Source organism: Ranitomeya variabilis, chromosome 3 (genome assembly GCF_051348905.1).
Source record: "Ranitomeya variabilis isolate aRanVar5 chromosome 3, aRanVar5.hap1, whole genome shotgun sequence".
Classification (NCBI taxonomy): Eukaryota; Metazoa; Chordata; class Amphibia; order Anura; family Dendrobatidae; genus Ranitomeya; species Ranitomeya variabilis.
In genome coordinates this window covers 660,370,517-660,393,333 of record NC_135234.1, presented here as the reverse complement: position 1 = coordinate 660,393,333, position 22,817 = coordinate 660,370,517, and the positions used below count along the sequence as shown (strand labels likewise).

General features: G+C 40.5%; 1 protein-coding gene across 1 annotated transcript in view; it reads left to right on the top strand.

The window, feature by feature from the left end:
* The window catches only part of LOC143816889 (fidgetin-like), a 151,506-nt gene that overhangs the window by 83,632 nt on the left and 45,057 nt on the right, over positions 1–22,817 (top strand). The window lies entirely within an intron of this gene.

The following is a 22,817-nucleotide window of genomic DNA, read 5'->3' as shown; positions in this document are numbered from 1 at the left end:
TGTATGGGTGCAATAATTGTACTATTACGACAAGTAAGTATGCAAAAAATATATTTTTTAGAATATGCACATTTGTTCAGGTGGCCTGTTACATTAAAATTTCTGAAAAGTGGAGATTTTTCTTTTGTCTTGAAAAAAAAATACAAAAAGGCAAAAGAAATGTAAAAAAAAATATTGCTTATGGCTTGTCTATCACACACTCCAAGAAACAGATTTTTTCTGATACACAAGCTGTGTTTTTAGTATTTTTTTACTAGCAAAAATGGACAGAGGGGTATTAAACTGCCCACATTGATTGCAGTGTGTGAAGAATAAAATACATTCACAGTCACACTGACTGTGCAGATCCAGCACCTCCCTATGTCACTTGAATCTTTGGATTATTATTCACAGACAGAGACTAGCACTTCCATATTAGGCTACGTTCACATTTGCGTTGTGCGCCGCAGCGTCGGCGCCGCAACGCACAACGCAAACAAAAACGCGGCAAAACGCATGCACAACGCTGCGTTTTGCGCCGCATGCGTCCTTTTTTCTATTGATTTTGGACGCAGCAAAAATGCAACTTGCTGCGTCCTCTGCGCCCGGACGCGTGCGCCGCAGTGACGCATGCGGCGCAAAACGCAAGTGCACCGCATGTCCATGCGCCCCCATGTTAAATATAGGGGCGCATGACGCATGCGGCGAAGCTGCGGCGCCCGACGCTGCGGCGCGGACCGCAAATGTGAACGTAGCCTTAAATGTGCTTCAGCACTGCAGTAGAATGCCATAATCAGATTAGGCCTTTTGTAGTAATGGGGCCTCTCTGGCTGATGCAGTCTTCACCAGTGTGTGAAATAGAACTGATCATTTTTACTTTGCAATCCCTGCAAATTAACATCTGACATCGGAAAGAGGTTTTAACAGAGGCTAACATTCAGAGTGAGAAAGGGTTGTCCAGTAGTGGAAATCCCCTTCATTTGCCACTTCTTAATTACCAGATTATTAGACACTGAATGAAGGAACAAAATACACAGCGCAAGACCTGAAGATGTCACTACACCTTCAGCTTTACCTTCATCTGAAAGTAAGACACTAAATCATAGATAAATAGATAATGATAGATAGATAGATAGATAGATAGACATCATCCACTTACATGCAATGCAGTTAGAAGTTGCAGCATTTAAAGGGACCAGTGCAGCATTTGAAGGGAACAGGGCGATGCTGATCACAATCCGGAGACACCTATCAGACTGGAACACACAATTTACATGCAGCGCGAGACAAGTATAAAAAATTTTTCTGATGTATGCAGGGGCATGTCTGAGGATAAAAAGATGTTTCAGGAACTCAATTCACATGATCTTAAAAGTGATGGGAATAGTTTATAAGCGAAAACACTGGTGACAGGTTTAACTTACGGTATATAATATAACACAATATGGGATATCACGGCAAAAAGAGTGTAATTTGACACCTAAAATGTTATCGATCAATGGCTTGTGCAATGTTAAAATTATCTTAATCCTCTTAAGTGAGATAACCTGTGAGGAGTTATAACGATGGCGTGTTATTTGTCAAGCTAAACTTTCCTACATCTTTACAAACAAATATCAGATAGATAGATAGACTACATAATACAGACAGATATTAGATAATCATACATAGCTCCAACAAGATGGTATATATATTTATAATCAATAGTTAGATATTCAATAGAGAAAAAGATTTTAGATAGATAATAGATAGATAGAAGAGATTATTGAATCTTTTGAAATTTGAATTCACCATGTTCAACTAATTTTGCCTAAAAATTTGATTTGCAGTGAGTCACAATGCTGCAAAGCTTCAATTACCCTGGAAGAATATGTGGTCTCCTACAATTTAAATAACCGCTTTCAAACCTTAGTAATGTCAAAGTGACCTCACCATAGAAATTGATAGTAAACCAGTAGTAATCTACAGCCTATTTAATAACGCAATATACTGGCGAACTTTCCATGTTTTTGTGCATTAAAAAAGGTCCAAAAATTATACTTCTTTGGTCATTTGTGATCAAACAGACCATTCTGTGTAGAGCATTGACTTAACCCCTTCACCCCAAAGCCTGTTTTCACCTAAGTGACACGGCCAATTTTTACAATTCTGACCACTGTCACTTTATGAGGTCATAACTCTGAAACGCTTCAACGGATCCTGGTGATTCTGAGATTGTTTTCTCGTGACATATTGTACTTCATGATAGTGGTAAAACTTCTTCGATATGACTTGCATTTATTTGTGAAAAAAACAGAAATTTGTCGAAAATTATGAAAATTTAGCAATTTTCAAATTTTTCGTTTTTATGCCCTTAAATTAGAGAGTTATATCACATAATATAGTTAATAAACAACATTTCCCACATGTCTGCTTTACATCAGCACAATTTTGGAAACATAATTTTTTTTTGTTAGGGAGTTATAAGGGTTAAAAGTTGACCAGCGATTTCTCATTTTTGCAACAAAATTTGCAAAACCATTTTTTTTACGGACCACCTCACACTTGAAGTGACTTTGAGGGGTCTATATGACAGAAAATGTCCAAAAGTGACACCATTCTAAAAACTGCACCCCTCAAGGTACTCTAAACCACATTCAAAAAGTTTATTAACCCTTCAGGTGCTTCACAGGAATTTTTGGAATGTTTAAAAAAAATTGAACATTTAACTTTTTTTTCACAAAATTTTTACTTCAGATCCAATTTGTTTTATTTTACCAAGGGTAACAGGAGAAATTGGACCAAAAAAGTTGTTGTACAATTTGTCCTGAGTACGCCGATACCCCACATGTTGGGGTAAACCATTGATTGGGCACATGGCAGAGCTCGGAAGGGAAGGAGCGCCATTTGACTTTTCAATGCAAAATTGGCTGGAATTGAGATCGGAACCCATGTCGTGTTTGGAGAGCCCCTGACGTGCCTAAACAGTGGAAACCCCCAGAAGTGACACCATTTTGGAAAGTAGACCCTCTAAGGAACTAATCTAGATGTGTGGTGAGCACTTTGAACCTCCAAGTGCTTCACAGAAGTTTATAATGTGGAGCCGTAAAAAAAATTAATATTAATTTTCACAAAAAATGATATTTTTGCCCCAAATTTTTTATTTTCCCAAGGGTAGCAGGATAAATTGGACCCCAAAAGTTGTTGTGCAATTTGTCCTGAGTACGCTGATACTTCATATATGGGGATAAACCACTGTTTGGGCGCATGGCAGAGCTCGGAAGGGAAGGAGCGCCATTTGACTTTTCAATGCAAAATTGGCTGGAATTGAGATCGGAACCCATGTCGTGTTTGGAGAGCCCCTGACGTGCCTAAACAGTGGAAACCCCCAGAAGTGACACCATTTTGGAAAGTAGACCCTCTAAGGAACTAATCTAGATGTGTGGTGAGCACTTTGAACCTCCAAGTGCTTCACAGAAGTTTATAATGTGGAGCCGTAAAAAAAATTAATATTAATTTTCACAAAAAATGATATTTTTGCCCCAAATTTTTTATTTTCCCAAGGGTAGCAGGATAAATTGGACCCCAAAAGTTGTTGTGCAATTTGTCCTGAGTACGCTGATACTTCATATATGGGGATAAACCACTGTTTGGGCGCATGGCAGAGCTCGGAAGGGAAGGAGCGCCATTTGACTTTTCAATGCAAAATTGGCTGGAATTGAGATCGGAACCCATGTCGTGTTTGGAGAGCCCCTGACGTGCCTAAACAGTGGAAACCCCCAGAAGTGACACCATTTTGGAAAGTAGACCCTCTAAGGAACTAATCTAGATGTGTGGTGAGCACTTTGAACCTCCAAGTGCTTCACAGAAGTTTATAATGTAGAGCCGTAAAAAAAAATTAATATTAATTTTCACAAAAAATGATCTTTTTGCCCCCAATTTTTTATTTTCCCAAGGGTAGCAGGATAAATTGGACCCCAAAAGTTGTTGTGCAATTTGTCCTGAGTACGCTGATACTTCATATATGGGGATAAACCACTGTTTGGGCGCATGGCAGAGCTCGGAAGGGAAGGAGCGCCATTTGACTTTTCAATGCAAAATTGGCTGGAATTGAGATCGGAACCCATGTCGTGTTTGGAGAGCCCCTGACGTGCCTAAACAGTGGAAACCCCCACAAGTGACACCATTTTGGAAAGAAGACCCCCTAAGGAACTTATTTAGATGTGTGGTGAGCACTTTTAACCCCCAGTTGTTTCACTAAAGTTTAGAATGTAGCGCTGTGAAAATCAAAAAATCATTTTTTCTTTCCACAAAATGATGTTTTAGCCCGCAATTTTTTTTCCCCCAAGGGTAACAGGAGAAATTGGACCACAAAAGTTATTGTCCAATTTGTCCTGAGTACGCTGATACCCCATACATTGGGGGGAACCACTGTTTGGGCGCACGGCAGAGCTCGGAAGGGAAGGAGCGCCGTTTGAAATGCAGACTTAGATGGATTGGTCTGCAGGTGTCATGTTGCATTTGCAGAGCCCCTGATGTCCCTAAACAGTAGAAACCCCCCACAAGTGACCCCATATTGGAAACTAGACCCCCCACGGAACTTATCTAGATGTGTTGTGAGAACTTTGAACCAACAAGTGTTTCACTACAGTTTATCACGCAGAGCCGTGAAAATAAAAAATATTTTTTTTTCCACAAAAATTATATTTTAGCCCCCACATTTTTATTTTCCAAAGGGTAACAGGAGAAATTGGACAAAAAAAGTTGTTGTCCAATTTGTCCTGAGTACGCTGATACTTAATATATGGGGATAAACCACTGTTTGGGCGCACGGCAGAGCTCGGAAGGGAAGGAGCGCCGTTTGAAATGCAGACTTAGATGGATTGGTCTGCAGGTGTCATGTTGCATTTGCAGAGCCCCTGATGTACCTAAACAGTAGAAACCCCCCACAAGTGACCCCATATTGGAAACTAGACCCCCCACGGAACTTATCTAGATGTGTTGTGAGAACTTTGAACCCCCAAGTGCTTCACTACAGTTTATAACGCAGAGCCGCGAAAATAAAAAATATATTTTTTTCCACGAAAATTATATTTTAGCCCCCATGTTTTTATTTTCCCAAGGGTAAGGCTGGTTTCACACTTGCGTTTTTTTAAAAAACGCATGTGTGAAAAAACGCATGTAATCGCGGTAAAACGCATGCGTTTTTTTAGACGCATGCGTTTTTATAGAAAAACACAAGAAAACAAGAAAAAACCAAAAAACCCTAACCCTAACCCTACCCCTACCCCTAACCTGAAATACGTGGCACTGAAATACGTGGCACTGAAATACGTTTATATACGTATATATGTATATAAGTGCCACGATATTTCAGTGGCCACGTATATAAGTGCCACGTATATAAGTGCCACGTATATAAGTGCCACGTATATAAGTGCCACGTATATAAGTGCCACGCATATAAGTGCCACGCATATAAGTGCCACGTATATAAGTGCCACGTATATAAGTGCCACGTATTTCACGTAAATGCCATGATATTTCACTGAAATACCGTGGCACTGAAATACGTGGCACTGAAATACGTGGCACTGAAATACGTGGCACTGAAATACGTGGCACTGAAATATCGTGGCACTGAAATATCGTGGCACTGAAATATCGTGGCACTGAAATACGTGGCACTGAAATACGTGGCACTGAAATACGTGGCACTGAAATACGTGGCACTATGACTGTCAGAAAATGTTCATTAAACGGTTAGGGATGAGTTTAGGGTTAGGGTTTGGATCCCTTTATCACCTTGATGGTGGTGGGTGACTTTTCAGTGTGTGTTCTGTTTTTTTTCTATAAAAACGCATGCGTTTTTAACGCAAACAAACGCGTTGAGATCGGACGCCATGTCGCGTTTGGAGAGCCCCTGATGTGCCTAAACAGTGAAAACTCCCCAATTCTAACTGAAACCCTAACCCCAACCCTAACCCTAGTCCTAACCCTAGCGCTACTTTCACACTAGCGTTTTTTTGCATACGTCGCAATGCGTCGTTTTGGCGAAAAAACGCATCCTGCAAAGTCATCTGCAGGATGCGTTTTTTCCCCATAGACTAACATTAGCGACGTATTGACACACGTCGCAAGCGTCGTGCGACGGTTGCGTCGTGTTGTGGCGGACCGCCGGCAGCAAAAAACGTTACATGTAACTTTTTTTGTGCTGACGGTCCACCATTTCCGACCGCGCATGCGCGGCTGGAACTCCGCCCCCACCTCCCCGCACCTCACAATGGGGCAGCGGATGCGTGGAAAAACAGCATCCGCTGCCCCCGTTGTGCGGCGCTTGCACAGTATGCGTCGGTATGTCGGGCCGACGCAGCGCGACGGCCCCGTACCGACGCTAGTGTGAAAGTAGCCTAACGGGAAAATGGAAATAAATATATTTTTTAAAATTTTATTATTTTTCCTAACTAAGGGGGTGATGAAGGTTGATTTGATATACTCTTATAGCGTTTTTTGGGCGGATTTTTATGGTTGGCAGCCGTCACACACTAAAAGACGCTTTTTATTGCAAACAATAGTTTTTGCATCACCACATTTTGAGAGCTATAATTTTTCCATATTTTGGTCCACAGAGTCATGTGAGATCTTGTTTTTTGCGGGACGAGTTGACGTTTTTATTGGTACCATTTTCGGGTACATGACATTTTTTGATCGCTTTTTATTCCGATTTTTGGGAGGCGGAATGAACAAAAACCAGCAATTCCTGAAATTCTTTTAGGGGGTGCGTTTATACCGTTCCGCGTTTGGTAAAAAGGATAAAGCAGTTTTATTCTTCGGGTCAGTACGATTACAGCGATAACTCATTTATATAATTTTTTTATGTTTTGGCGCTTTTACACAATAAAAACTATTTTATATAAAAAATAATTGTTTTTGCATCGCTTTATTCTGAGAGCTATAACTTTTTTATTTTTCTGCTGATGATGCTGTATGGCAGCTTTTTTTTTGCGGGACAAGATGACGTTTTCAGCGGTACCATGGTTATTTATATCCGTCTTTTTGATCGCGTGTTATTCCACTTTTTGTTTGGCGGTATGAGAATAAAGCGTTGTTTTTTGCCTCGTTTTTTTTTTTTTTTTTTTACGGTGTTCACTGAAGGGGTTAACTAGTGATATAGTTTTATAGGTGGGGTTGTTACGGACGCGGCGATACTAAATATGTGTACTTTTATTGTGTGGTGTTTTTTTTTATTTAGATAAAGAAATGTATTTATGGGAATATATATATTTTTTTTTTCTTTATTTAGGAATTTTTTTTTATTTTTTTTTTACACATGTGGAAAAATTTTTTTTTAACTTTTTTACTTTGTCCCAGGAGGGGACATCACAGATCGGTGATCAGACCGTGTGCATAGCACTCGGTCTGATCACCGATGTGACAGGCACGTTCCACAGGCTTGCCGGCGCCTGCTATGAGGATTCTCAGCAGACGCCGGCAAGCAGGGTCATCTTATGACCCGGAAGGAGTCCCGCGGCCATCTTGGATCCGGGGACTCCTTCCAGGTCACCGGAGCAGCGCGATCTCATCGCGCTGCTCCGGTGGGAGAGCGCAGGGAGCCCCCGTCCCTGCGCGATCCCCCTCTATGCCGCTGTCACTATTGACAGCGGCATCAGAGGGGTTAAATGCCCGCGATCGGCGACAGCGCCGATCGTGGGCGTTGCTGCGGGGTGTCAGCTGTCATATACAGCTGACACCCGCACCCCATCACCGCGGCGCTCAGCGCGAGACCGCGGTGATCGGGGCGCCGTACTAGTACTGCGGCTGGCACTAATGCAGTACTAGTACGGCGCATGTCACGAAGGGGTTAAACTGTCAGATGTAACCATCCTGCTGTGACTGAGAGAAGTCATGTACCATTTATTCCCTAATGCCCTCATTTTCCTCCCCACTAATACGCTGGCTGGAGGCAAAGGAGGACAATTAGGACATGTACTTGGTAGTACTACTGCCCAGACGGCTGGTTCCAGCAGTGGTGGGGCTTGTGCTGCTGCTAGAGGATCCCTCATTTTTAGATGTAGATTTTGTGATGTTTTTTCTCTTACACTAACCGGCCATTGCCATTTTTTATTTTACTATGCATTGTGTAACACACTATAATTTACTGTTGACAATCTTTTCAATACCAATTATTCACAACAAGAAATGCTAGGTAGGTATATACAGAAAAGTATGCTATGTATTGTCAAATTAGACTTGCAAAACAGGTGTGCAAAAACAGAAATGCACAGCTAATGTACTACATACTTTTCAATTTTTTTCCCTATTTTTTTTTTAACACGATCCGAATTTCTTGACAAAAATGACATAAGAAGTTGTAGTTAGGTACACCTGCAAGAGGGCGCTGCATTAGTTTGGAGTGTACAGATGTAAAAATTTGACTAGTAAAAACAAGTGTGTAAAAGAAAAAACAATGATTGTGACACACACACAACTTGTGAGGTAGACAGTTACAGTTGAGTATCTGAATTTTCAGGAATTTTCTTATGTACTTTACAAAACAATTATTCCCCTTTCATAAAATTGTGCAACACATGCGAAAGTCACTTGTGACTAGCAAGTACATGTTGTCTATACACAGACTGCTAATATCATCTTCTTCACTGCTGCAGTCATACAACACCTTACTGTCTGGAGAATTCATTCAATGTTTAAGGGCTTTCATTTCCGTTCATCAGTTGTTGCTCTTCGTTTATTCCCCCTCTTACCCAGAGTAATCTAGTTATTGGTTGTTTTTTTTTTCAAACCTGTAGTATGGATCCAGAGATATGGGTCTTTTTATTTAGTGATAATTTTTATGATATTTACCAAGGGGATGTTGCTCACATGATTCTTTATAGGTGTGTCTTTAGGCAGTTCTTCAGTATTACCCTGTGTGCAACACTCCATTGGTAAAGACCATAAAAATTACCACTAAATACAAAAGCCCATATCCCTGTAACTGTAGGGCAGATAAAATAAAAACGGATTACTCAGGGGAACAGTGGGAATAAAATAGAAGCAAAAACTGGCCGCTTTTCACCAGGTGACAGGTTCTCTCTAACTCGGCCTAAAATGACTGCTGCATTCCATACCCAGGCTTTTATACAGGCAATGTTGGCCCCTCCTGTCTGACTGCGCTATACCATATTATTTGACAACTGTAGCTCTATGGGAAAGCCTACCTAGTCGTACTTCAGGTTATGTCAGTCTTTTGTGGTTGATACAGTCTTGTGTAAATTGAATTACAAATTGATCGAATTTGCCAGGACCTGTAAAGTTCATATTTGACTCAAATTTGACTTGCATTGAATCACTTTACTCATCTTAGATAGATAGATTGATGGATAGATAGATAAAATGATTTATATAGCCATTTAAAGCCATCACAGTGGAGACTTAAGCTAATATAGTAGAGAAGTCAGGAGAAATGCACAAAATACTACTTTTTGTTAATAGATTAATTGTATTTTTGTTTTTCAGTAATAGTAGCTTGATCACGATGTTGAGTGATCTCTATATTCATCTTGCATGTTGCGTACATCATTTACGGTGGTCCCATGGATAACCCAATGTATACTGGCTCCCCAGTACAGATACAGTGGCGTGTAAAAGTTTGGGTACCCCTAGTTCAAACTACTGTTATTGTGGACAGTTAAGGAAGTTCAATTGAAGATGAAATGATTTTTAAAAGACCAAAAGTTAAAAATGACACATTTCCATTGTATTTTAGGCAAAAATATATATAGTCATTTTTTTACATTTAAAAATTGCAAAAAGGAAAATGGGCAGATGCAAAAGATTTATGTGCTCAGATAACTTTGACCAAGGTTTCAGAACTTGGCCTGTTAGGGTTATGACTTATTCACTATCATCTTTATAAAAGGCCAGGTGATGAAAATTTCCTAGCTTTATAAAAACCTAGTCTCCTCTAAACTTGTGCCAAAAAACAGCAGCCATGGGTTCTTCAAAGCTCCAGGAAAAGTGGAGGTCAAGATGAAATCTGGAAAACCAAGCAAAATTTTGACTGCAAAAAACCTTCAGAAAGATTTATCAGACTCTGGACAAATATGTCCGTCATGGAAAAGTCATCAGAAGAAAATCTCTCCTGCATCCTCGCCATAAAATTCAGTATCTGTAGTATGTAAAAGAACACCTAAATAAGCCTGATACACTTTGAAAAAAAATCCTGTGGACCGATGAGGTTAAGGCTAAGTTCACACTTGTGTGTTTTTGCTGTGTTTTTTAATGCATTTTTTAACGTTAATGTCCAGCTGCATTTGACAGTACCAGCTATGTCTATGAGCTTTCATAAATCTCATGCACACACCCTGTTTTTTTGTCACCAGTATTTTGCTTTGCTTGGCTTTTTGGACATAGACCGTGTAACTTCTTTTGGAATTTTTTTCAGTGTTTTTCACCCATTGAATTGAATGGAAAAAACACATGAGAAAACGCACCAAAACAGCACCAAAAACGCTGCAAAAAATGCAGTAAAACCAGCATTTTTGCAGCAGATTATTTCCTGCCAAGCACTCAGGTTTTGCTGCAGAAAAAAAGCCCAGTGTAAACTTAGCCTAAAATAGATCTCTTTGGCCACAATGATCAAAGCTATGTGTGGAAAAAAAGGATGCAGAAATTCACGCCAAACATTAAGCATGGGGTGGATCAATGATGCTTTGGGGTTTTGTTGCAGCCAATCTCACTGGGAACATTTCATGGATAGAGGGAAGAATAGATTCAATGAAACTTAAACAAATTCTTGATGCAAACATAACACCATCTGTAAAAAAAAAGCTGAAGTTAAAAAGAGGATGGCTTCTACAAATTAATAATGTTCGTAAACACATGTAAAAATCCACAATAGACTACCTCAAAAGGCTCAAGCTGAAGGTTTTACAATGGCCCTCACAGTCCCCTGAACTGAGTATCATTGAAAATCTGTGGCTAGAACTCAAAATAGCATTGCATGCAAGATGGCCCAGGAATCTCACAAAATTTGAAGAGTTTTCCAAGGAAGAATGGATAAAAGTTCCTCAAACAAGAAAGACTCTTGTCTTGCTCCAAAAAGCGTTTAAAAGCTGTGATACTTGCAAAAGGGGGTGCTACTAGATACTAACCATGCAGGATGCCCAAACTTTTGCATCGGCCCATTTTCCTTTTTGTAATTTTTAAAATGTGAAAGATGAAAATATATATTGTTTTGCCTAAAAAGCAAAGGAAATGTGTCATCTTTAACTTTAGCCCTTTTAGAGATCATTTGATCTTCAACTTGCTTAACGCTTCACAATAACAGTAATTTTGACCAGGGGTGCCCAAACTTTCACATGCCACAGTATAGCCTTATTCCACAGTCATGCATGTTATAAAGCTGAAATGCTCTTGTTTTATGTATAAGTAAATTACAGAACCAAAAATGATATAAAAATGACTCCATCTTCATACAATAATAATGATATCTTATTTTCCGTCTTTGAAAGTGTTACAAACAATGAGGCAAGCTGAGCTGTCCAATATGTGTAAGGTCATTGATAGTTGAAGACTTCTTTCCAGATCATAAACTAGCTGAAAACTTGAAGCCATAGCTCTGGGCAGATCTTTCCATTTGTTGTTATAATAGGGGCCTGTAGGGGTCACCAGGCAGAGAGTGTAGAAGCTTCTATGTGTAAGCGATGCAGGAATTTACCATATGTTATGTACATATTCTACATTCCAGCTATACATTTTTTTAAAAATGTAGGACATTCCTCATCTCCTTCACACTGGCTTTTACAGCCATGTCCCAGTGTAGCTGCAAAGTTACGACCAGCTAATCCCTTGATGGGGTCCATAAGGCCCCCATTGACACAAAACTTCTCTCCTAGGGAGGATCATTGAAATACCACATGAAGTAAGACTGGGAAACCTTGGAATTTCCATCTACCAATTTCAGAGCATGACTGAAATAGCAAAGGATCAATGACGGCTTCTATTAGCACTGCATTTAATGGCTTGCATCAAGCTCATATATTCTCCCTATTCTATATAAAGCCTAATGATTGCGCACTAAACGCCTAAAAGCAGTGAATTAATTCACAAGATTTCTAATATTTCACATACTTTGGTATTGAATGTTCCTTATGCCTCCACACACAGCTTCCTAAATTACAATGATTATGAGATTTATTCCATTTGTGCTCAATACCAAGAGGGATGGTCTAATGTTTTCACCAGCTTGATGTTCTAGAACTTTGACTGATGGCTTGATATCTTGATATACTTGTTTGTTTGTTTTTTGCAAATCCATATTAGAATGGCTGCATAATCCTTTAATAAAACGAGTCCAACTATAGAAAAAAAATAGCTCATGAGACCAAGTGTATTCAATCTCCACCCATCGAGCATGACTGACAGCTGCAGCTTGTAGTGAGCAGTGTGAGATTTCAGTGGCAGCAGGGAGGTGGAACACTGAGGAGCTGTCAATCAGACTAAATGAGCAGAGATTAATTTAAACTTTCATAAAGGACTATACAGCTATTCTGCACTTTGAATTTATTGTGAGAAAATTGCAATACAATTGTTTTTGCTGCTGTTATTCTGACATGGATTTTCAAAATAAGTACACCGGCCTCCTCAATTGTAAGGTGATCTATCCAATATTGTACTCCATTTGCATTGTGAAGTCTGGTGACAGGTCCGCTCTGAAGACTCTTGGTATCATGACCTGATGCTTTCGTTTCTGCAGAATGGTTCATATACAATGACCGTTAAAACATTAAGTTCCTATTGATAGTTGCAATGTGGAGACAGAACTTTATTGATTTCTTTGGATATGTTTATAGTGTGACTATTGAGACTTTTAGTTTCAACATCTTTTTTCCAGTGACTTTTTGTATATATTGTAGCTGCAGAATTAAGAAAAATGAACCATGGATAGACGGCAATGTATGACCAGTTTGATTCATGCTCCCAAATGCTGACACAGTTACTTTTATCAATGTTTAGTGCGAGTCCGCAGCACGAGTCTCCTTCGTGTCTCCCTGCATGTCTTCTGCCAAAGGGAACAGATGGGGGATGCTCAGCTGTCCTCAGTCAGCTCTGATACATATTCATTTTCCCATCCGCGAACTGTAGTCCTGAAATGGCACAGATGGAGAATGGCCTGTTGGCTGGTCTCTATTTCCTAGTGATGTCCAGCTGCTCAGTATATGATATATGAGTGGACAGAGTGGACATGGATGGCACTGATTTCAGGTTAAGGTTCTTCTATGGGAAAAAAAGCAGAGGGCTTTACTTAGAGGATAGTGGCTATTCTTAAATCTTGGAGGAGGGTAATGGGCATTTCCCCAGTCGAACACTGGATTGCATGAACAACATGGCTAAAAGCATGTATACCTCTAAACAGCCATATAGTGAAGAAATGCTGGTAAATGAAAAATTCTTTGGATGATCCTAATTACTAATTAGTGTTAATAAATTAGTAATTAACTAATTGCTCCTAGCCTTTTCCAGTCTGGAATATCAGTAGTAATGGATCATTTATGACTTTGCCTTTAAGTAAAAAAAAAAAAAAAAGTATATTACATGCATCTAAATAATAAGAATAATGATGGACGATAATAAAAATTAGTTAGTAGCACTGGTAATAAATTAATAATTAATACATAAATATTGCTATATTTGTTATTTTGCTACAATGCTTTTATATTTTTAGCGCTACTGTATTTCTGTTTATACTCCATTTGTTGTTAACTTTTACTAGAGTTTTCAATATATACACACCATGTTCCAAATTATTATGCAAATGATATTTTTCTCGGATTTTCCTATATGGTCGGTGCAAATGACAGTCAGTCTAATAAAAGCCATCACCCGTTAAAGTACACGTCGAATTTTATTGAAGAAACCTCCCAAAGATAACCGTATAATCTCCAAAATGAATAAAAACTCAAAATGCACTGTTCCAAATTATTAGGCACAGTAGAATTTCTAAACATTTGATATGTTTTAAAGAACTGAAAATGCTCATTTGTGGAATTTGCAGCATTAGGAGGTCACATTCACTGAACAAAAAAGCTATTTAACTCCAAAACATCCTAACAGGCCAAGTTACATGTTAACATAGGAACCCTTCTTTGATATCACCTTCACAATTCTTGCATCCATTGAACTTGTGAGTTTTTGGAGAGTTTCTGCTTGTATTTCTTTGCATGAAGTCAGAATCGCCTCCCAGAGCTGCTGTTTTGATATGAACTGCCTCCCACCCTCATAGATCTTTTGCTTGATGATACTCCAAAGGTTCTCTATAGGGTTGAGGTCAGGGGAAGATGGTGGCCACACCATGAGTTTATCTCCTTTTATGCCCATAGCAGCCAATGACTCAGAGGTATTCTTTGCAGCATGAGATGGTGCACTGTCATGCATGAAGATGATTTTGCTCCTGAAGGCACGTTCCTGCTTTTTATACCATGGAAGAAAGTTGTCAGTAAGAAACTCTATATGCTTTGCAGAGGTCTTTTTCACACCTTCAGGAACCTTAAAGGGCCCTATCAGCTGTTTCTCCATGATTCCGGCCCAAAACATGACTCCTCCACCTCCTTACTGATGTTGTAGCCTTGTTGGGACATGGTGGCCATCCACCAACCATCCACTACTCCATCTATCTGGACCATCCAGGGTTGCTTGACACTCATCAGTAAACAAGACTGTTTGAAAATTAGTCTTCATGTATGTCTGGGCCCATTGCTACCGTTTCTGCTTGTGAACACTGTTTAGGGGTGGCCAAATAGTAGGTTTATGCACCACAGCAAGCCTTTGAAGGATGCTCTCTTAATCCAATGAATATGTCAGACAGAAACCTTCCTCATTATGCCTTTATATGCATGAACTCTGTCTGTGCTCTGTTTCAGTCACAAATCTCTTCACAGTATGATGATCACTCTTAAGTTTTCGTGAATTATCTAATTTTTTCATACCATGTCCAAGGCATTGCACTATTTAACGCTTTTCAGCAGCAGAGAGATCCTTTTTCTTTCCCATATTGCTTGAAACCTGTGGCCTGCTTAATAATGTGAAACATCATTATTAAGTAGTTTTCCTTTAATTATAATCACCTGGAAAACTAATCACGTGTTTAAGACTGATTTTAGTGATCCATTGAGCCCTGAGACACAATAACATCCATGAGTTTATTTGAAAAACAAAACAATTAAATCTTTATGACACTTAAATCCAATTTGAATAATAATTTGTAACATGGCGTATAGAGAGTGTGTAGATATATCTATATATATACACTGCTCAAAAAAATAAAGGGAACACTTAACAGAATATAACTCCAAGTAAATCAAACTTTTGTGAAATCAAACTGTCCACTTAGAAAGCAACACTGTTTGACAATCAATTTCACATGCTGTTGTGCAAATGGAATAGACAACAGATGGAAATTATTGGCAATTATCAAGACACACTCAATAAAGGAGTGGTTCTGCAGGTGGAGACCACAGACCACATCTCCGTACCAATGCTTTCTGGCTGATTGAATGTTGGTTGTGCTTTCACACTCGTGGTAGCATGAGACGGACTCGACAACCCACACAAGTGGCTCAGGTAGTGCAGCTCATCCAGGATCGCACATCAATGCGAGCTGTGGCAAGAAGGTTTGCTGTGTCTGTCAGCGTAGTGTCCAGAGGTTGGAGGCACTACCAGGAGACAGGCCAGTACACCAGATGTGAAGGGGGCCATAGGAGGGCAACAACCCAGCAGCAGGCTGCTACCTCAGCCTTTGTGCAAGGAGGAAGAGGAGGAGCATTGCCAGAGCCCTGCAAAATGACCTCTAGCAGGCCACAAATGTGCATGTGTCTGCACAAACGGTTAGAAACTGACTCCATGAGGATGGTCTGAATGCCCGATGTCCACAGATGGGGGTTGTGCTCACAGCCCAACACCGTGCAGGGTGCTTGGCATTTGCCACAGAACACAGGATTGGCAAATTCGCCACTGGCACCTTGTGCTCTTCACAGATGAAAGCAGGTTCACACTGAGCACATGTGACAGAGGTGACAGAGTCTGGAGACGCCATGGAGAGCGATCTGCTGCCTGCAACATCCTTCAGCATGACCGGTTTGGCAGTGGGTCAGTAATGGTGTGGGGTGGCATTTCTTTGGGGTGCCGCACAGCCCTCCATGTGCTCGCCAGAGGTAGCCTGACTGCCATTAGGTACAATTTTTGCAAAAACTTTTTTTAAACTTACGGAAATGAATGAAAATGCAGGTTCTTAGCGCATAAATTGGCCAATTCAGGTATGCCCATCAACCACGGAAAGGTGACCTCCCTCTGATGGGGCCCTGCTCTACTGTACATGCCTTCTCTTGGACTATCAACCTATAATTTTGGACACTCATGTCTACTCCTGGGTTTAGCCTACAATTTATGGGCAAGTAGAGCTGATTACGGCCACCTGCAGGTCAATGGGAGGATTGCAGAATCAGGCTGGATGCAGCCAACATCCAATAGTTAAATATATTAAAAAAACTGACCAGCCCCTCATAAGTGTTAACATGTGCAAGCTGTCAGACTGCATTATATAGAAAAAAGAAAGCACCGCAGCACTATGTATAAGTTTAGGCATATGAAAAACACAGAAAAACATTACAAACTTATTTAAATCTATATATCTTTTAGCAATATCTCAAGTGAGCGAGGCTGGATCTCTTATCTTATCTATTTATATATATATATATATATATATATATATATATATATATATATATATATATATATATATATATATATATGTACCATGAATTCCATTATAAATATATATATACACACACACACAGTATATATATACGCATGAGTTCATGGTGCATTAGGACTAGACATTATAAGAAATCTAGCCTTGCCCATATGAGCTTACAATCTATATATTGATTGATTTATAACATTGAGACATTGCTGATCCCTTATTCATGACTATCCCTAATTCCACATCTCTGGTTACAGAACTGGTTTCTTAAATGCAGAAGAGCTGCACGCTGAAGTCTTCAAACAGTACGCTCACTTTGTTACAAGACAGAATATGACACCCAAGGGGAAACATGAATTCAAGTCTGACACAAGATTGAAATGTTTTTCTGCCTCGCTGAACGAGCCGCACAGTTTTCTTCATAATCAAATTTTGCTATATTTGATGCAGTTTTTTTTTTTTACTTTGTTTTCATTATTTGAGAGGAAGCGCGGCACAAATAACAATAGTTATAGCAAATTAATAGAGTGTAAGGGCTACTCAAGGAGTGCACAATGCACTTATTGTGTGGTAAGTTACAATTAAACTAATATATATCCGTGATTTGTTTTCATCTTTACAGTTAAATTTGGCAAATATGTCCTCTTTATTTCCAAAATAATCTAAAAAATAGAAATATATTCATTTTGTTTCACTTATTGTTGTTTTCCAAAATCAAATTACTTTTGGAGTGACCATTCATGCCTTTTTCCAAACCATAGAGACCTGATTGATTTTTCCTTCTCGCATAGCTAGAATGCTGAATTAGCCTCCTACTTTTCATTAAAATAACATTGACAGTGGGCATGAAATGACAGCTGGGAAGGGTGCACATAGATTACATAGTGCTAAATGGCTAAAAAGTGACGCAGCTACAGACATGGGCAGGAAACAGGAGCAAGAAAGGAGGCCATAGATTAAATAACAGTAGATAACCTAAGAAGTAAGCAGGTCTTCTTTGCTGTCCAGTGACTTGTAAGTGACATCTACTTCACGGTGTCAGCTAAATTAGACTTGGGATATCCCCTGCAAGATAATATATCAGTACAGAAGGAATTGTTTCTATATATATCTGTGGGCAGGACGGTAACATTGCTGTGATTTACAGTAGTATCCTCGGAGTTGTCAACGCTTGTCATCTAAGACGAGTCTGTCCATAAAAAAAGTTCTAATTGCCAACCAATTTTATCTGAAAAAAAAAGATTGCCACTTGTAGATGATGTGTGCTTGGAGGTTTGTGGAATAGGGGCTATTCTTTCGAAAACCCAACTACAATGGATGTCTGGTATTACATTTCCTTGGCCGCATAACGGTCTTCTATGAATTGAAAGGATGTATGTTTGCTTAGCATCAATTGCCCAAAATTACAAGGTTTCCAATTGTTTATATTGAATTGTGATGTATTAGAAATCCTGTCTTTTATGTCATCATTATCTTTTTTTAAATCCAAATATCAATCCCATTAAATGACATTAACATCAATGATGAATAATGAAAAAAAACAAAGTACCAAAACTTTCTGATTTGGGATGGGATAGACATTGTTGTGGCAAAAAGCAGCACCAGACAGGGGCAAAGCTAAGGGGAGAATATGACAGGATTTTTAGATATATGGCAGAAAACTAAACCTTTGCATCAGTGAAGAAACTCCTAGCTAAGGCTGTAGAACCAACAAGGTCCCATTTTGATTTTTTCTATCTGGTCCTCTTTTTTTACCACCCACCCATGTAATATTATGGATTTAACAGACATAAAAAACCTTAAGAAGCATGGTAGAACACGCGTCGGGGTGGCCTGATGTGGGACTGTTACAGTATGCAAATGGAGCGCCCCCACTGCTGCAGGGCCGAGGGGTACCCGGTACCGGGCCTCTGAGTCTCTGCTCTGGGGTTGTCACGGCGGCTAGGCCCCGGTCCGTGACCCTGCCGTGGGGCGCACAGGGAATTACTAGGTGTGGATGATGTAGATGGGGGTGAGGCTGTAGTGGTGCGGTGCAGTAAATAACGAGGACACCAGGTTGCAGTCTCTTTACCTCTTTACTGAAGATCTCTGAGTCCTCAGTCCGGAACACGGTTCACCAGGCTGCGCAAGTCCGGCCGGTCCAATGGCACCTCCAGAGTTCTCCTCACAGGTGGAAATCGGTGCCTTCCTACTAGCGCTATGTGTTGTGATCCTTCCCTGCTGTGCTTACGGAAAGTCCCCCACGACCGTTGTGTCTGTTTCTTAAGTTCCCTCACAACTCAACTAGATGATGTTCTGCTAATCCTCCGTCCCTCCCTGATGTTCTGGTTGGGACGGCACCCGTTTGACGGGTAGGCTCGGAGCTCTTCCGGGACCCTAGAGTCGCCCCTCTCCACAAGTTGCCCCCCAAGACTGCATAGGTGATTTAGGTTAGACAGCCCGCCTTAGACTGACTGTCCTGCCGCTGTTTGGAGTATTGCTTGAAGCTGAATGTTATTATACTCCCTCGGCGTTCCGGCCACCGGTAGTGCGCCTCAGTAGGGTGTTGCTCCGGTCTTACAGCACGACCCCTACTGGTATTTCTCCTTTTGCTTGATCTCGTTTCTCACTCAGCACAATCTATCTCGCTTCTCGTCCTTCCTTGGGCACCGCCGCTATCCTGAGCAGGCACGGTCCCGTATGTTCGTTCAAGTTGCCAAGCCTCTGTCAGGATCCCACCCCTGACAGAGACCCTACTGTATCTTCCCCTGCAACACCCTCTGCCACAAGGTGTTGCTTGGTTCCAACCCAGTCAGTTTTCTGATCTAACTTCCTGCCTGACCCCCAGTTTACCCACTATGGTGGGGAGTGGCCTAATGAATAGAACCCTTAGCTCCCCCCCGGAGGCCCGACTGTGAAATGTATTGGTGTCTGTGATACCTGATCAGATGAACTCCTTCAGTGCCATCAGACGCACCATAGCTCCCCGTAGTGGCGGAGCCATAGTACTGCAACGACCAGGACTCTGGGGCGCTGCACAAACATTAACATTTTATACCATCAGGTAATACTTTGTATCATCTATTAAACACATTGCTGACTGCAATCTTATGCAATCTCATTGCAGTGATTATAACTAGTACAGTTGTTAACTATACTTATAGGTTATCATGGATAATCCAATGGATACCTGGTTATAAAATCTCTGTTTTAATCTCTGTATTATTATCTAATATACATTCTACCATGTCCCCAGTTGTACATGCACCCTTTCTGAATTATTTATTCGTTTTTAGTTATTTTTAATAAAGTATTTAATTTTTTTATAGTATTCACTTCTTATACATATATATATATATATATATATATATATATATATATATATATATATATACACATATGTATTATTATTAATATTATTACAAATATAATGTGTGTGCCTATATAAATATATATACAGTATATGTATATAAATAAATAAATATGTATTTGCTAAAAAACAAAGGTAACACTTAAAGAACACAATGTAACTCCAAGTCAATTGCACATCTGTGAATTCAACCTATCCAGTTATGAAGCAACACTCATTGTGAATAAATGTCTCCTGCTCTTGCGCAAATGGAACAGACAACAGGTGGAAATGATAGGCAGTTAGCAAGACAACCCCTATAAAGGAGTGGTTCTGTAGAGGGTGACCACAGACCATTTCTCTGTTCTCATCATTTTTGGCTGTTGTTTTGGTCACTTTTGCATTTTGCTCTTGCTCTCACCCCTAGATGCACTATACAGTATCATGAGGCGGTGTCTACAACACACAAAAGGTGCTCAGGTAGTGCAGCTCATCCAGAATGGCACATCAATGTGAGCTGTGGCAAGAAGGGTAGCTGTGTCTGTCAGCACAGTGTCCAGAGCAAGGAGCAGATAACTGGAGACAGGCCAGTAAACCAGGAAATGTGGAGGGGGCCTTAGGAGGGCAACAACCGAGTAGCAGGATGACTACCTTCTCCTTTGTGCGAAGAGAAACAGGAGGATCAGAGCCAAAGCCCTGCAAAATTACTTCTAGCAGGCCACTAACATCCATGTGTCTGCTCAAATTGTCAGAAACAGACTCCATGAGGGTGATATGAGTACCACAAGTGGGTGTTGTGCTTACAGCCCAACTTCATGCAGGGCGATTGGCATTTGCCAGAGAACACCAAGATTGGAAGATTCAACACTGGTGCATGTGCTAGCTAGAGGTACTGTGATTGCCTTTAGGTACCGGGATGAGACCTTAGACCCATTGTGAGACCATATGTGTTGTGGATTCTGTTTGTGGGCTCCCTCTGGTGGTTACTGCTGGTACTGGGTGACTTTGGTGGGTTGCGGCCTTTGGTTTCCACCTGTCCATCAGTGGCTGGGTGTTTCCTATTTTACCTGGCCTTTCTGTCATTTCCCTTGCCGGCTATCAATGTATTCAGATGTGCTCTGTTTGGTTCCTGCCTACCTGCTCCCAGATCTTTCAGGATAAGCTAAGTGCTGATTTTCAGTTGTTTGGTTTTTTGTCCAGCTTGCTTATTATGTCTCTATGCTAGCTGGTAGCTCTAGTGGACTGAGGTTCTCCCCATGTGCCATGAGTTGGCACATGGGTTCTTGTAATCTCAGGATGGTTTTTTTTGATTAGGGTTTTTTGCTGACCACTCAGTCCCCTTTTGTATCGTTCTGCTTTCTAGTTTACAGCGGGCCTCAATTTGCTAAAACTATATATATCATCTCTATGTGTGTGCCTTCCTCTCATTTCACCGTCAATACATGTGGGGGGCAACTATATCTTTTGGGGTTCATTCCGCTGGAGGCAAGTGAGGTCTTTATTTTCTCTGCAGTGCTAGTTAGCTCTTAGGCTGGTGCGTGGCGTCTAGAACCAACGTAGGCACGCTCCCTGGCTATCTCTAGTTGCGTTTGTCAGGCGTAGGGCAGCGGTCAGCCCAGGTTCCATCACCCTAGAGCTCGTCCGTAATATATTTGTACTTTGCTTGTCCTGTGCTATCCCTAGCCATTGGGATTCATGACACATATGCAGGTGCTAGGTCTCATGTGGCTGAAGTGTGTCAGCAGTTCCTGCATGATGAAGGCATTGATGCTATGGACTGGCCTGGACATTCCTAAAACCTGAATCCAATCGATCACAACAAGGATATTATGTCTCATTTCATCCACCAATGCCACGTTGCAGCACAGAATGTCCAGAAGGTGACTGATGATTTAATCCAGGTCTGGGAGGAGATCCCTCAGGAGAACATCCGCCGCCTTATCAGGAGCATGCCCAGGCATTGTAGGGAGGTCATACAGGCACATTTAGGCCACACATACTACTGAGCATCATTTCCTTGTTTTAAGGCATTTCCATTGAAGTTGGATCAGCCTGTAATTTGATATTTCACTTTGATTTTGAGTATCATTCCCAATTTAGACCTCCATGGGATATTAATTTTTATTTACATTGATTATTTTCATGTTATATTGTTCTCAATACATTCCACTATGTAATGAATAAAGATTTGCAAATTAAATTTTTAATTCAGTAATATCCAGGATTTGGTATTTTAGTGTCCCCTTTATTTTTTTGAGCAGTGTATTTATATTTCAGTTGCAGCACGGTGATATCTTTTCACAGCTGTGGTTTAGTGCTCATTGTAGTCCTGGCGAATCCCCTTATACTTATGTTACAAGTACACCCAGTAGAGGTGATCTCATATCCCAGGCGTCCATGACTCTCTCGCCTTGCTGCAGAGACAAATTGTCAAGAAATCAGATGGTTGTGCATGACTCTTCGGATGCATGCTATCAAGAAGATTAAGTATGTGGGTTAAGGATGCGATTTCCCATTTCTCCTGGGATGCAGGATTTAATCAGTCTGAATTCTGAGGCTGTATAAACAAGCTCTTAGCATTTCTACCTTTTAATCTTCTGACCGTAGTGTCTGGGTGTTCTCCCAATATCAGAGTTATAATAAGTGTGAATATCCGTATGTAACAGTGGACCTTGTTAAAAATGTCAGTCCTTAGTCATCAAAATGACTGGCCTTTTATATCCCCTGGTCATTAGAGAGAAGAGCAATGGACTAGCTGTCCCTGTCAGAAGC